General features: G+C 37.7%; 1 long non-coding RNA gene across 1 annotated transcript in view; it reads right to left on the reverse strand.

Annotated features, from left to right (window-relative positions):
• The window catches only part of LOC129463951 (uncharacterized), a 291,839-nt gene that overhangs the window by 68,047 nt on the left and 207,675 nt on the right, over positions 1 to 16,117 (reverse strand). Inside the window, exons 5-8 of the long non-coding RNA XR_010115965.1 lie at positions 14,002 to 15,689; positions 1,886 to 2,122; positions 866 to 924; positions 214 to 315 (exon numbers count right to left, since the gene is read on the reverse strand). This is a non-coding gene — a long non-coding RNA (uncharacterized lncRNA). The remainder of the gene's footprint in view (positions 1 to 213; positions 316 to 865; positions 925 to 1,885; positions 2,123 to 14,001; positions 15,690 to 16,117) is intronic.

Genomic DNA, 16,117 nt, shown 5'->3' on the forward strand with positions numbered 1-16,117 from the left:
CTGAGTTGTTCAAGGTTCAACTCTGTGGTCTCAAGTAGCTCACACTCGGATTGACGGACAGTAAAGTCAGCATTACAACAGAATTTGGCAAGTGCCCTAAAATCAAAAAAAGAAATGGGATCCTAGGAGAGAAGGAAAAGAAAGTTCAATTTCTGCTACATTTAGCTAAAATCACCTTCCCCCAAATGTACATACCTTATATCTAAGTCATACCTTTCAGTCCAGAGGAAATAAGCATCTCTTCCATGCAAGGGGTTCTTAAATTTTGTTGTTACTTTTATTTGTTTGCTTTCTTGCTTGTTCTTATCTTTTGGCCTAAAAGACAAAATATCAATGTCACCATCTTCTACTAAATCTCATCAACTGTTTCTCAAATTAAAAGATACCTGCATCTTATTTATTCTCTTTTGAATATACATTTTGTTTCAAGATCCTTCTTAAAACACGATTAACAAAAGTAAACACAATACTATGTTAAAATATGAATAATATAATGCTATAAACACAGTTATAGATATTACTTTTTTCTGTAGTTACGGTTGTAATGCTATACTCAACCAATCTTTTTCTTTACAATTATTTTTTAAGTGTAGCAAGACCATGTAAGTCCAGTGAATTTTTGTTTGCTTGCTTTTAAAAAATAATTATTTCTATTAGATTATGGCATATTTTCATCTGTTTAAAGATTTTACAACTAAATTCTGACACCAAACATTAACTCTCCTATCAGATTTAGAGATTTCATTAACGTTACTTCTATTTTCATTCAGGCAATAATAAAAATGCTGATTAATATAAAATTAAGTACAGGGTCTTCTGGAATTCTGGGGTAGCATACAATAAATGTATCCAGAGAAATACTTACCAATTGTTTGCTGCTGAAGAACCCACTCCAATTTAAGGCAGTGTGTGCTAAAGGGGTCCCTGAAAATCAAATCGAACTTTTTAAGATTCTAGCCTTTTTAATTCGCTTATAGGTATTTTCATTCCATCTTTAGTACGAACCTATGAGACAGATCTATTATTAAGCTGTTTCACCAAAAAGGAAACCGAGACCTGCATAACTTGGCTAACTTGCATGGTCATGCAGTTGACTGACGGACTAAGAGACTCAAAGGTGATGCATTGATTTTAATTCCCAGGAAACAGTTATTCAATCATTTATTATTCACCAGATTGTTCTATGACTATATGTCAGTGATGTTTTAAGACATTTTAATATGGATTTTTACAATCAATACCTATACTACATACATGTGAATGGCTAAAGCTTTAAAAATTGGAAAAACCAAACACCAGCAAGAACATGGGGTCAGGGGAACTCTAATGTATGGTGTGGGGGAATGTACCATACAATGTTTTCCTTCACTTTGAAGAAGGGGCCTGGGATTTTACATTCCATATATAAAATCATATATACCAAATATTTTCACTGTAACCAAGGAGTTTCCTGCCTAGGAATTTACTCAAGAAAATTGGAAAACTATGCACAGAAAAAGTTAGAAATAAGTATATTCATGAAAGCTTTATTCTTTGTAATGAAAAATTGAAAATTGTCCAAGTGTCTACACAGAGAGCAATAAACTGTGGTGCATTCATACTGAAATATGACTCAGTAATAAAAAGGAATGAGCTACTGATAAGTGAAAAAACAAGGATGAATCTCACAAAGACGCGGAGTGAAAGATGCTTTTCCAGAAGGTAATGTATAGTAAAAAAAAAATTGCATTCCCCTATCTTATAGAGAAAAAGGAAGTTATACTCTATACCATAGTTTGCTGTTAATAAATTCATACTGACCCCTAGTATGTGCTTTACTCTTTTCCAAGGGCTACTCTGAAACAATCTAAGTAGCTGACATCAAGTTCTCACACAGGTGTTTTACCTTTTTTTTGAAAAGTGAATTATTTCCCTGGATCCTAGTCACCTATCTTATTCTTCACGGTTTTCAGCAATTGCCAAACCAGATTCTAGCCATTCCTTCCTTCTGTACTTGGGCGTTTGGCCTGGAGATCTCTGAGGTGGAGGTGCTGGCATTGTGAGATCTCTCGTTACTTCCTCAGCTACAATGGGACTTAAACAGCATTTTATCTTCCTTTAACGTTTCAGTGAGACAAACTCCCTGCATGAATAGGACAAAAGCAAAACAGCAGTTAAGTTGTTCTGTTAACATTATACCATCTGTTGCAAGGAATGGAACTCTCTCTTCCTTGTTCCTCTTCCTGTTTTTGAGCCTAGTAAAAGTGTTCTTTTTATTGTGCCTCGCATATTTTCCAAGGCTCAGATTATTTTTTATTAGTCTTCTTGGCACTGTTACAGTTTCATGCAACTCTTAAATTTGTATTTATGTGTGAGCGCCTTCTCCTTTTTTTTCTTCTTTCTAAATGTATAATCATCAAAGAATCCCCCAAAGTCACAGAGTTTTCTTTCTTTAGATAATATCAGATTTTCTTCTCTTGAGACTTTTTTTTTATACAGACTCTAACAATGCAATTCCTCACCATTTCTCTACATTTTTTTTCCCTAAAAAACAAAGACCAGCTATGATTAGAAACTTGAATGGGTATATGCAGTCAGAATTGGAGTGAACTATGATAAATAGAACACTTTCATAACTATACCTCCCACCACTACTCGCCATTCAAACTAATGATGTGATATTTTCTTTCTAAAATGATAAAATAGTCTGTTAGTTTTGTGATTTCTTGGTGAATTGTTTCTTTCTCTGACAATGACTAAGGAATTTTCCACATAACAAGAAAGGACTTAACTATGTGTTCCTATGAAAATAGGTCTATGGAGTGTTCTAAGAAAATAAATGTACACAATTTTAATATAATTTAAACAACAAAAATAGAATAATGATGTTAAATTCCTGTTTTGTTTACCTGAAGGTCATAATTGTTTTAAATACTGTGTACCAGGGTCATGATATTATTTGCAATGACATGACATATGTTGGATTATGTTCAGGATTAAATATTAACATTATAGAGATGATGCAGAATTATATGAAACGGAAAATTAAATAATGAACAAATAGGCAGTATAGGGCAAGGAGTGGTAAGACTCCTTTTTACTCATGCTAAACAGAGACTCAGGTGAAATCCGTGGGCAGGATTTAAACTTTTCAGTTAATTTGTGACGTGGTTTGGAACATAGCAATTTCATTAAAATTTAGATGAAAGAAGCCCCTCCCACCTCCACAGTGACATATCCAGTTGTATGTGTCTCAAATATACCACCACTTCCTCCATGTAAGTAACTGAGATTGCTACCATAGCCTGCTAATTGGCATCTCAAGCATCCGTGTCTCCACGTTCCGTCTCTCCACAGTGCTCGAATAAATATGAACCGAATTCCCAAGTGGGCATCTTTTCACAATCTTTAAACAATTTCCTATCCTCTTTAAACAATTCCATTCCATGTAGCCTGCTCTGTAGACACTCTGAGCTTTTGTCCTTCAACATAGTTAAACATACACATAGTTAAACATATACATAGTCAAACATTGCTATCATTTGACATTACAGGGGTAGTCTTGCAATCAGAAAAAGCAAATCCATGTTGTACTTAGAAAAGGGTGAAACACCTATCACAAATGCTTCTGACATTTCCATTATTTTGAGGCGTACCCTTATTGTCATCAATATAAAGGCACTGAGTATTCTTCAGCATTTCTTCTCCTCTAGAGATGGACTGAGAACTACAAGGAGAAACTTACATGTGTAGCCAAGCTCCTTTGAGTCTGATCACTCATGGGAGCTGGGGTGTACTGAAGAGTACACTTTCTGCCCTGCTTCTTTTAAGCCATTTGTTTGTAAAGACAGATTGTCATATAGTGGTCCAATTCTACCAATTATTTGGAGAATAGGTCTATATACTTTTCAGTTTCTATATTAGGAAATCCATTTGCCTGCAAATAAAAGAACTGCCTTAATTTGGCACTTCCCGAGTAATGAAAATGTAATTATATTTCCATATATCTTCTACTTATATTCATTAATTGGCTCAGAAATTACATTAAATGAATAAAATGGTTATTTGATGGATTCTCTTTCAATCCCCATTTCTCATTTATTTTCCATAAATGTTGCAGATAGTGCAGATAGTATATGTTCCCTTATATATTATTATATGTTCTTCAGTGATGTTTGGATTACAGTGTTCTTGCAATTTTGTTCTTTCTAAATCTCTCTTCCTGTCTCTCTCTCTCTCTCTGTCTCCCTCCCTCCCAGCCTCCCTCTCTCTCTCTCCTTCTCTCTCTCTCTTCCTCTCTCTCTCTCTCTCCCTCTCTCCTTTCTCCCTCTCTCCTTTCATGATTATTTAACAGACAATTTGTACTGGATGCACCACCATGGCAAAGTCTGACACTCTAAAATATTATATCTTGGTTCTTCCTGTGTGAAACTCACACTGCTTTTGGATTTATAATTATGTAAAAGTCTGAAAGAAGTGAATATTACCTTTTTTTATTTCTAAAATATTTGTTCCTGAAAGTGTAAAAGAGGATTGATGCTATTTAACTTATCTCAAGGTAATATCAATTTTAAAAATGTACAAAAATTGAGGTCAAAATAAAAGGTTGTATGCCTATAAAGAAATTGACAAACAGGTTGCTCCTTTAGCATTGAAAGTATCTCAAAATGACTAGATGGGATTTCCATTACGACCTATGAAAGATTACATGAGATCTCACTCCCACTATAAACATCAAAAACATGTACAAGATATATGTGAAAAGAAATATTTTCAGACGTTGGAAAACACACCATGCAGTGCTGTAAACTCTGAAGGAAGAAAAACAAGAAAAATGAGCTCTGTGAGTTCAGTTTTTATGTTTCAATATAGGAAAGCAGACCTCAAAGACTGTGGTTGCACTGAGTTGAAGAGACGAAAATGGCAGTCCAGGTAGAATGTGGCAGCTAGAATTTGTGTGACAGTGCACCTGAGAGGAGGGAGCCATTCCACAGGAAGAGAGAGCTCTAGCTTTCTGCAGTTATTCATTCCAACAATTCTTTGGCTGAATGCTGAGATGCACATATGTGGGATAAAATTTCACAGGATATAGGAAATAATCAACAAAAAAGCAGAAAACTGGATAATTAATTAGAGCTCAAATCAGATTGAAGTAAGTTGAATTCCTACCAGCCAGAGTAGACAGACCACATTATGCAAGGAGCCTTGGCTAGAATGCTCAGAAAATCATTGCTTTAATGGAAAATTCATAGACTGGGGGGAAAATATGCATATATCTGATAAAGAACATCTATCAAACATATACAAATAACTCCTGAAACTCAACAGTAAACAAGCAACTCAATTAAAAAATAGACAAAAGATCTGAACAGACACCTCGCCAAAGAAGATACACTGATGACAAACATATAAAAAGATACCCAGTATTATATATCATTAGGGAATTGCAAATTAAAACAACAATGAGATATCACTAAACACCTATTATAATGGCTAAAACTCAAAACCCTGTGTGTTAGTTTGCTAGGGCTGCCATAACACAGTATGGATGGCTCAAAAACCAGAAATTTATTTTCTCATACTTCTGAAGACTAGACGTCCAAGATAAGGTGTCAGCAGGGTTAGTTTCTTTTGAGGCTTCTCTCTTTGGCTTACAGATGTTTACCTTCTCCCTGTGCCTTCTCACAGTATTCCTTCTGTGTCTGTATTCTGATCTTCTCTCCTTACAAGGACACCATATTGAATCAGAGCCCACTCTAATTACCTCATTTTATTCTAATTACCTTTTTAAAGACCCTATTTCCAAAGACAGTCAGATTCTGAGGTACCGATTGTTAGAACTTCAACACATGAATCTTAGGGGAGCACAATACAGTCAACAGCACCAAGACAACACCAAATTTCTGGTAAAGATGTGGGGCAACGGGAACTCTCACTCATTGCTGGTGGGAATGCAAAGTGGTATAGCTGCTGTGGAAGACAGTTTGGCAGTTTATGACAAAACTAAACATATTTTTATGTGATCCAGCAATCATGCTTCTTGGTATTTATCAAAATGTGTTGGAAATTTATGTCCACATAAAAATCTGCACACGGATGTTTATAGCAACTTTATTCATAGTTACCAAACTTGGAAGCAACCAAGAAGTCCTTGGTGAATAGATGAATAAACTGTAGTACATGCAGACAGGGATGTACACAGCACTAAAAGGAAATGAGCTATAAAGGCATGAAAAGATGTAGAGAAACCTTAAATGCATACTGCTAAGTGAAAGAAACCAATCTGAAAAGGCTACACACCATATCATTCCAACTATACGACATTTTGGAAAAGGCAAAACCATAGAGAGTAAAAAGATTAGTGATTGCCAGTGGTTGATGAGAGAGAAGGAAGAATGAATAGGGGAGCAGGGAATTTTTAGGAAAGTGAACCTATTCTGCATGATAATATTGTCATGTGTGAAAAAACCATAGAACTATATAACACAAAGAAATTGTACCATAAACGGCGGAATTGAGTTAATGATAAGGTTTCAGTATTGGTTCAACAATGGAAGTGAATGTACTACAGCAATGCAAGATTGCAATACTAGAAGAAACTGTGTGTATGAGTTAAGGAAAAAGGGGTAAATGGGGACTGTACTTTCTCTACAATTTTTCAGTAAACCTAAAACTGCTTTAAAAAATAAAGTCTATGTTTAAAATATTAAAATAGTAAAACCAAAACAAACTGCTAAATTTGATATATGAACTTAGAAAAGCAGTAGGATATAATGGATATTTTTTAAATTTTACTGTATTCCTATATACCAGCAATCAATATTTTGAAACTGAAGTTTTTGCATTAGTGTGATCTGGATGTGAGACATGCAGTCAAAGGATATCATTTTGGAGCTTTAAGATTTGACTGCCCTGTTGAATTTTGGATTTGCATGGGGCCTGTAGCCACATTGTTAAAACCGTAACACAGGAATAAAGATCATAACACGGGAAAAATTTCATTAAAATCATAACACAGGAATAATTTTCAAACAGTATATTCAAGATCTGTATGGCAAAAACTATAAAATTTTACTTGGACAAAGTATTAGTCTGTTTTCATGCTGCTGATAAAGACATACCCAAGGCCAGGTGTGGTGTTTCATGCCTATAATCCCAGCACTTTGGGAGGCCAAGGTGAATCTATCACCTGAGGTCAGGAGTTCAAAACCGCCCTGGCCAACATGGTGAAATCCCATCTCTAATAAAAATACAAAAATTAGCCAGGCCTGGTGGTGGGCACATGTGGTCCCAGCTACTTGGGAGGCAGACGCAGAATTGCTTGAACCTGGGAGGTGGTGGTTGCAGTGAGCCAAGATCATGCCATTGCTCTCCAGCCTGGGCTACAAGAGTGAAACTCTGTCTCAAAATAAATACATACATAAAAATAAAAAAATAAAGACATGCCTGAGACTGGGTAATTTATACAGGAAAAAGTGTTTAATGGACTTACAGTTCCACGTGTCTGGGGAGGCCTCACAATCATGGTGAAAGGCAAGGAGGAGCAAAGGCACTTCTTACATGGATGGCAGCAGGCAGATAGAGAACTTTTGCAGGGAAACTCCCCCTTATAAAACCGTTAGATCACATGAGACTTATTCGCTATCACAAGAACAGCATTGGAAAGACCAACCCCCATGATTCAATTACTTCCCATCAGGTTCCTCCAATAACACATGGGAATTCAAGATGAGATTTGGGTGGAGACACAGCCAAACCATATCATTCTTCCCCTGGCTCCTCCCAAATCTCATGTCCTCACATTTGAAAACCAATCATGCCTTCCCAACAGTCCCTCAAATTCTTAACTCCTTTCAGCTTTAACTAAAAAGTCCCCAGTCCCAAGTCTCATCTGAGACAAGGCAAGTCCCTTCTTTCTATGAGCCTGTACAATAAAAAGCAAGTTAGTTACTTTCTAGAGACAATGGAGGTACTTGCATTGGGTAAATGCAGCCTTTTCAAATGGGAGAAATTGGCCAAAACAAAGTGGCTACAGGCTCCATGCAAGTCCAAAATCGAGCAGGGAAGTCAAATCTTAAAGCTCCAAAATGATATCCTTTGACTCCATGTCTCACATCCAGATCATGCTGAGCAAGAGGTGGGTTCCCATGGTCTTGGGCAGCTCCCCACCCTGTGGCTTTGCAGGGTACAGTCTCTCTCCTGGCTGCTTTCATGGGCTGGCATTGAGTGTCTGCAGCTTTTCCAAGTGCACGGTGCAAACTGTCAGTGGATCTACCATTCTGGGGTCTGTAGGATAGTGGACTTCTTCTCACAGCTCCACCCGGTGGCCCCAGTAGGGACTCTCTGTGGGGGCTCCCACCCCACATTTCCCTTCTACACTGCCCTAGCAGATGTTCTTCATGGAGGACCCCACCCCTACAGCAAACTTCTGCCTGGACATCCAGGCATTTCCATACATGCTCTGAAATCTAGGAAGAGGTTCCCAAACCTCAATTCTTGACTTCTGTGCACTCACAGGCTCAACACTATGTGGAAGCTGCCAAGGTTTGGGGCTTGCACCCTCTGAAGCAACAGCCCAATCTGTACCTTCCCCACTTTTAGTCATGGCTGGAGCAGCTGGGATGCAGGGCACCAAGTCCCTAAACTGCACACAGCAGAGAGACCCTGGGCCCAGCACATGAAACCACTTTTTCCTCCTAAACCTCAAGGCCTGTGATGGGAGGGGCTGCTACAAAGGCCTTTGACATTCCCTGGAGACATTTTCCTCAATGTCTTGGTGATTAACATTTGGCTCCTCATTACTTATGCAAATTTCTGCAGCCAGCTTGAATTTCTCCTCAGAAAATGGGATTTCTTTTTTTATCGCATTGTCAGGCTGCAAATTTTTCAAGTATTTATGCTCTGTTTTTCTTTTAAAACTGAATGCCTTTAACAGCACTCAAGCCACCTCTTGAATGCTTTGCTGCTTAGGAACTTCTTTCACCAGATATCCTAAATCATCTGTCTCAAGTTCAATGTTTGTTCCACAAATCTCTGGGTCAGGGGCAAAATGCTTCCAGTTTCTTTGCTAAAATGTAACACGAGTCACCTTTGTTCCAATTCTCAACAAGTTTCTCATTTCTATCTGAGACCACCTCAACCTTAATGTTATTGTCTATATCACTATCAACATTTTGTGCAAAGCCATTCAATAAGTGTCTAGGAAGTTCCAAACTTTCCCACATTTTCATGTCTTCTTCTGAGCCCTCCAAACTGTTCTAACCTCTGCCTGTTACCCAGTTTCAAAGTTGCTTCCACATTTTTGGGTATCTTTTCAGCAGTGCCTCACTCTACTGGTACCAACTTACTGCATTAGTCCGTTTTCATGCTGCTGATAAAGCTGCATGAAAGTACACCAGACGGGGTAATTTATATAGAAAAACGGTTTAATGGATTACAGTTCCATGTGGCTCGGGAGGCCTCACAATCATGGCAGAAGGCAAGGAGGAGCAAGTCACAGCTTACATGGATGGCAGCAGGCAAAGAGAAAGCTTGTGCAGGGAAACTCCCATTTTTAACACCATCGGATCTCCTAAGACTTATACATCATGAGAAGAGCCTGTGAAAGACCTGCCCCCATGATTCAATTACCTCCCACCAGGTTCCTCCCACAACATATGGGAATTCAAGATGAGATTTGGGTGGGGACACAACCAAACCATATGAGACAAATAAAAAACTAAATGTATACTATGTTCATTAGTAGAAGACTCAATACTATCAACATGTCAGTTTGTCCAGAGTAATCTGTGGATTTACGAAATTTAAATAAAAACAGCAGAGATACTTTTGAAGAAATTAACAATATTGTTTTAAAACTTATGTGAAAATGGGAATGACAAAGAGTTGCCAAAATAAAATAAAATAAAATAAAAAGGTAAAAACAAAAATTGAAGCATTTACTGTATTTTAGATGGAGTCTCGCTCTGTTGCCCAGTACGGTGGTGCTATCTCAGTTCACTGCACATCTGCCTCCTGGGTTCAAGCGATTCTTGTGCCTCACCCTCCTAAGTAGATGGGACTACAGGCATGTGCCACCACACCTAGAAAATTTTTGTATTTTTAGTAGAGATAAGGTTTCACCATGTTGGCCAGGCTGATCTTGAACTCCTGGCCTCAAGTGATCCACCCACCTTGGCCTCCCTAAGTGCTGGGATTACAGACATGAACCACCACACCTGGCCAGTTTATTGTACCTATAAGAGTAATTATGAAACTACATTAAGCAACATGATGTGGTATTGGCATATGGATTAACTTTAGGTAAATAGAATAAAACAGAGTTTAGAAAGAGATTTTTTACTTACACGGTCAACTGATTTTCACTAAGTTGTCCAAGTAATTAAATGAAAACAGAATAGTCTTTGACAAATTCTGTGGGAAAATTTTTACATGTGAAAAAATAAATACTATCACTTATTTCACAACATAAACAAAAATTTGTGCTAAAAGAATCATAGATCTACAACTTAAATTTAAAACTATGAATTAGTTTTAGGTTCCTACCTACTCCATGGAGTGGGAGGCTTAGGTCTGCAGCTGCGGTTTGGGCAGCTGCAATTGCTCCTGGGGAGCTCCCACCCCAACATGGTAGGGATGGGGCTCCCACTGGCTCCATGGAGTGTGCAGCCCCAGCTGTGCCTCCCTGCTGTAGCCAGCATGATGGCAGCGACAATATCTCTGGAGCAGCCACTGCCGTCATAAGGATGGGTGCAGCAGATTGACCACAAGTGGACATAAGGGAGCTTTTCAAGGTGATGGAAATATTCTATGATTTATTTGTGGTTGTGGTTTTGGTTACGCTGTCACAATATCTTTGTCAAAATTCACCGAATTGGACTCTTCAAATTAGTGAATTTTATCGTACAGAATGTATGACTGCTAATATAATTAAATGGTATAGATTATAAAAAATAATAAAAAGTTCTAGTACTACCTGTGAGCCAGCTGTGTTTTGAAATTATCATTCATCCTCCTATATTTCATCTATAAAATGGCAATAAAATTGCCTTCTTCATCTGCTCTAGCTATGTTTAAAAATTTTGTCATAATTTTCACATAATGAACCTTTCATGAATGTGCCTTATAAACTATAAAATACTCCTTTAAACATGTTTTGATTATTGTGTAATATGAGTAGTCAGATGTTACATGAGTAGTTGAATAAGATACTTTGGGCTATGTTTGTGCTAATGGGAAAAGATGGCTATGTGGCAATCATTCATTTTCCACTTATTTCTCACATTTATAAAACTGTTCCCCTTATTACAGCCACAGTCATTATTTTCAAACACCTTCATCTCTGAATGCCTGTCATCATTTCCTTTCCAATTCATTTGAGTTAGGTCCTTGTTTTAGAAAGTTATCCCATTCATGATCCCATTGGTTGAGAGTACCTGCTGCTTTTCCTTGGTGACCAATAGCTCATCCATGGATTTCCTTTTGTTCAATGAGCAAATGTTGAACCCCTACAGACAGGCAGGCACTGTGCTAGATTCAGGGGATACATAGGAGGATAAAAGTTTTTCACGCACTTTTTTTTCATAGAATTGCTTTTACTACACTCCAATTACTTTCCTATTCCACTGCTATAAGCTTTGTTCAAACTTCTGTTATTTTTGCCATTTCCTCTTAACAGGAGCCCTATCTTAAATAATGTCCCTGAGGGTCACCCCACATATCTAACTGAAGCACCTGTTTATTCCATTTTTATGTTCCAAAACATTCAAAGACGCTCTTCTGCCTATTGATGCATAATGACCCAGTGGAAAGAAAACTATCTTTGCATCAGACAAACTTGAGTCTAAATCTTGATGCCTGCTGAATGACTCCGTACAGTACCACATCTTTTCCAATCCTCAGATTCTTTGTTTGTATAAAACCAGTAATAATACAGATATTATACATTTAAAGAGCTTGAGACAATGCCTAGCACTTAGAGTAGCTGTCTAATAAAGCATAGTTATTATTAAAAAACAAATGCTCTGCAAGTCTTAGTTTATTCTTAAAATCTTGCTTAGCCAGGTTTGAACCTCCAAATAGTTCTTCTGCCCAGTCTCCAGTGTTAGAAAAGCATAATATGGAATATTTTATACAACCATCAAAACTTCAGCAACACAGTAAATGAGCTACATCTTGGCTCAAGGGGTACTTAAGATCTCAAGGATCTATACAAGAAGAGAGGTGGCAGCTACAGGCAGCAATACCAAACACAGTTTAAGAAATAAGAGTTGTGAAATCATTATCTTCGTATCTTGAGGTTTTTTATGACTTTGCTCATGGTGGAGAATTCAATTCACATTTAAATTAAAATTTGATTTTGTGAAGTAGCAGAACACTTTAGTTTACATTTATGTTGTCACATTACCACATCATTTTGTAGTCTGAATCCAGTATTTTCTTAGGGTTAAAACTTTTATAGATTCAGGGGTACATGTGCAGGTTTGTCAAATGGGTGTAATGTGTAATGCTGATATTTGGGATTCCATAAAACCCATCACCCAAACAGCAAACACAGTACTCAGTGGGTAGTTTTTCAACACTTGCTCCCAGTCTCCCCTTTCTTGGAGTCCCCAGTGTCTACTGTTTCCATCCTTATGTGTGTGTACTCATTGTTTAGCTTCCACTTATAAGTGAGAACATGTGGTATTTGATTTTCTGTTTCTGTGTTAATTCACTTAGGATAATGATCTGCAGCTGTATCAATGTTGCTGCAAAGGACATAATCTCATTTGTTTTCATGGCTATATAATATTCCCTTGTTTATATGTACCACATTGTCTTTATCCAGTCCACACTGATGGACATCCAGGTTGATTTGGGTATTGTTAATCGTTAACAATACCAAAATACAAATGCGTACAGGTATCTTTTTGGTAGAACAATTTTTTTCCTTTTGGTAGATATCCAGTAGTGGGATTACTGGGTCGAATGGTAGTCTTATTTTTGTTGTTCTTTGAGGAATCTCCAAGCTCCTTTCCATAGGGGCTGAACTAATTTACATTCCCACCAACAGGGTGTAAGTGTTCCCATTTCTCTGAATCCTCACCAACATGTTATTTTACGACTTTTTAATAGTCATTCTGACTGGTGTGAGATGGTATCTCACTGTGGCTTCAGTCTGCATTTCTCTGACAATTAGTGGTGTTGAGCATTTCTCTTTTCGTGTTTGTTGGACGCATGTATGTCTTCTTTTGAGAAGTCTGTTCATGTCCTTTATCCACTTTTTAATAGGGTCATTTGTTTTTTTCTTGTTGATTTGTTTAAGTTGCTTATAGATTCTGGATATTAGTCTTTTGTTGGATGCATAGTTTACAAATATTTTCTTCCATTTTGCAGGCTGTTTACAATTTTGATAGGTTATTAGGGCTGTGCAAAATTTCTATAGTTTAATTAGGTACCGGTTGTCAGTTTTTCTTTTTGTTGCTTTTGCTTTTGAAGTCTTAGTCATAAATTCTAGGCCAATGTCCAGAAAAATGTTTCTTAGGTTTTCTTCTGGGATTTTTATAGTTTGAGGTCTTATATTTAAGTCTTTAATCCATCTTGAGTTATTTTTTTGTGAGAGATAGGGGTCCAGTTTCATTCTTCTGCTTATTGCTAGCCAGTTTTCCCAGCATGAATTCGGATGTTTTAAGACTTAAAAAATAATTTTTTATTTTGTCAAGCAAATTGATTTTTGTGTAGGTAGGCTCCATTACATCACAGTGACTTTGTTCTTTCTTAGTAAAACATATTTTAATTTGGTGGAACACTGTGTCTTTATCGGAAAGTGGTGTGTGTGCTAGATGAACAGACAGAAAAGACAGGGAATAAGAAATGGGGACTGCGACAACGGGAGCTGCAGGAAACATCACACAAATATAAATTCATCTCCCACTAGAGGAGAGATAGCTTTAAAGAATAGAAATTTCATTGTATATTCACCTTGTTTTAAGATGCATCCTTGTATACGTATCATTTAATCAGAATGGAAAGAAGATTTACCTGCTTTGTGGTAATTGTGTTGCTGGGACTTTGGGTAGAAAATGGAGTCTATCCTGAGGAGTGAATATCTTCTCCATCGATCACGCTGTGAAGATGCTGTTCCTAAGGGAGGCAATGCTTAAGGAAAAGGTGATAATTAGACCTAAAGACAGAAGATAGTTATCTCACTCTGGACCTTTTTTTTTTTTTTTTTTTGAGACGGAGTCTCGCTCTGTCGCCCAGGCTGGAGTGCAGTGGCGCAATCTCGGCTCACTGCAAGCTCCGCCTCCCGGGTTCACGCCATTCTCCTGCCTCAGCCTCTCCGAGTAGCTGGGACTACAGGCGCCCGCCACCACGCCCGGCTAATTTTTTGTATTTTTTAGTAGAGACAGAGTTTCACCGTGGTCTCGATCTCCTGACCTCGTGATCCGTCCGCCTCGGCCTCCCAAAGTGCTGGGATTACAAGCGTGAGCCACCGCGCCCGGCCTCACTCTGGACCTTTTAAGAGTGAGTCTCATATTCTAAGGTAGAAACAGCATAGCAGGCATTCCTGTTTGTAGCAGACACTCCTGTTTCTAATAAGAAAGCACTAATCATCAACCTTGTAAAACAGACATGGACTCACTATGTTATCTTTTTTCATTATCTCCCAACATTCACTACAACTATGTTAAATTATAATGTCGTCTCAACTATTGCTGACCCAATTCTCCCAGCTTTTACATTTCCCTTCTCCCTAGAAAGTCCTCTCTCACTTTTAATGTAATGTGAATTTCCTTTATTATTTAAGATGATTCAATTCTGCTATAGGAAATAGGAAAAAGAGACAAATGATGATAAATTCGATGTGGAGACAAGTAGCTTGTGAGGCATAGACAGAATTCATGAAAATATTAAGTAAATCAGTAAACTATATTATGGGTTAGGAATAGATAACACAAATGAAACAGGTATGCACCAAACATAAAGACAGAAAGATCAAGTGGCACTTAATATTCATAATACACTGCATATACCTGTGGCATATAATACTCCCAATACATAACAAATTCATGAGGCTTATGAAGGCACACAATATTTATGAGTTCTTAAATTGACCAACCATTTGTGAAACCCTTCTGACCCTACCTGTGGTTTCCCAAGAGACATAAATAAAGTCTACAGCTGCTCATCAGGTTAAATGATGAACTACAGCTTGGCCAGGCATACTTCTAACTGTGTTTCTCTGATAGAACATATCTAGGGACTCAGTATGTCTTTTCTGTCTTCGTTGCACTCTATCCTAAGTGGGTTATTTTACCTTTATTTTTTTCCCTTGACCCTCCACTGTGTGTTTTTAATTGAGTTACCAGTCTATGTTATTTGAAAATCTCTACTTGGTCAGTGTGTCTTTCTGTTCCTTGAACTCTGGGATGTATTTCCTGGGGGTATCATCAGAGGATGACAATGCAGTGAGGTAAATCTTCACACAAGAGCCACCATTCCCTTATAATACTGCACACAACATTGGGCTCCCTAGAAATAGCAACTGAAATTTACAATGATATCTGTGAGTGCCTGTATTTATCCACAGAGTGAGAAAAATATAAAGAAGAGCTTGCCAGAGACTTCCATCTGTCTGTACCCAGAGCCTGCCACATCCTTGCTCCGGTTGGGTGGTGCTCATTGAGCATTCTTCTTTGGCTGGCACGTTGTCACCTTCCATACACCTGTGTAGACCCAAATATAACAAAATCTCCAATATACCACATGCAATTATTCGGCTTAGCTTTACCACTGAGTTTTACTTTGTCCTTAATCTTGTTTTTTTTTCTCTCTTTGCAACATATAACTGCCTAAATGTTCTTCAATATAAATTGCTTTGTGAATACTTTTCTGTACTTCATCATCTGTCATGATCTTGCCTAGTGAAGCTAGGCTTCAGCAAGTAACTGCTGAAGTGTTACCATCACTGTGTACAAGACAAAAAAAAAAACAGCTGCGGAATCATGCAGATGCCAAACTTACACAAACAAGCTTTTATTTTATTTTAGTTTGTTTATTTATTTATTTATTTTTAATTTTTATTTTTTTCTTGAGACGGAGTCTCGCTCTGTCGCCCAGGCTGGAGTGCAGTGGCGCGATCTCGGCTCACTGC

This window comes from Symphalangus syndactylus, chromosome 15 (genome assembly GCF_028878055.3).
Source record: "Symphalangus syndactylus isolate Jambi chromosome 15, NHGRI_mSymSyn1-v2.1_pri, whole genome shotgun sequence".
In the NCBI taxonomy this organism is placed as follows: domain Eukaryota; kingdom Metazoa; phylum Chordata; class Mammalia; order Primates; family Hylobatidae; genus Symphalangus; species Symphalangus syndactylus.